This window comes from Galeopterus variegatus, unplaced genomic scaffold (genome assembly GCF_000696425.1).
Source record: "Galeopterus variegatus unplaced genomic scaffold, G_variegatus-3.0.2 Scaffold2661, whole genome shotgun sequence".
Classification (NCBI taxonomy): domain Eukaryota; kingdom Metazoa; phylum Chordata; class Mammalia; order Dermoptera; family Cynocephalidae; genus Galeopterus; species Galeopterus variegatus.
The window spans coordinates 21,331-21,984 of record NW_007728772.1 but is presented as its reverse complement, the minus strand read 5'-3'; positions in this window follow the sequence as shown (position 1 = coordinate 21,984).

The window sequence follows — 654 nt, the reverse complement described above, 5'->3', positions numbered from 1 at the left end:
GCCATACACTACAGTTGATTTATATTCAATATACTTAGCCTCTCTTTTTCTTTCCTATTTTTTCTGTCTCCCTGTATTAGTCCATTTCTTTTGCTTATTATAAAATACTTGGAACTGGGTAATTTATAAGAAATTGAAATTTATTGCTTACAGTTTCGGAGGCTGGGAAGTCCAAAGTCCAGGAAGCACATCTGGTGAAGGCCTTGTTAGTGGTGACAGGGGTTTCACATGGCAGAGAGAGAGAGAGCAACCTCCTCATTCGCTCTCCATTTAAAGTCACCAGAACCATCCCATCATTCCAAGAATGGACCAATCCATTCATCAAGGTACAGTACTCATGATCTAATTACCTCTTCAAGGCCCCACCTTTTAATGACAATAATAGGATTTCCCCCTCTCAATAGTTACAGTGGGGACTAAGTTTTGGGAGGACATTCAATCCACAGCATTCAACCCCTGGCCTCCCCAAACTCATGTCCTTTTCATATACAAATGCATTAATTTCATCCCCATAGCCTCAATGTCTTAACTTGTCCCAGCTCAAAAGTCTACATTCCCCTCTGTGAAATCAAAACAAGTTATCTGCTTCCAAGATACAATGGTGTACTTCCAAGATACATATTCCCATTCAAAAAGGAGAAATAGGCCAAAAGA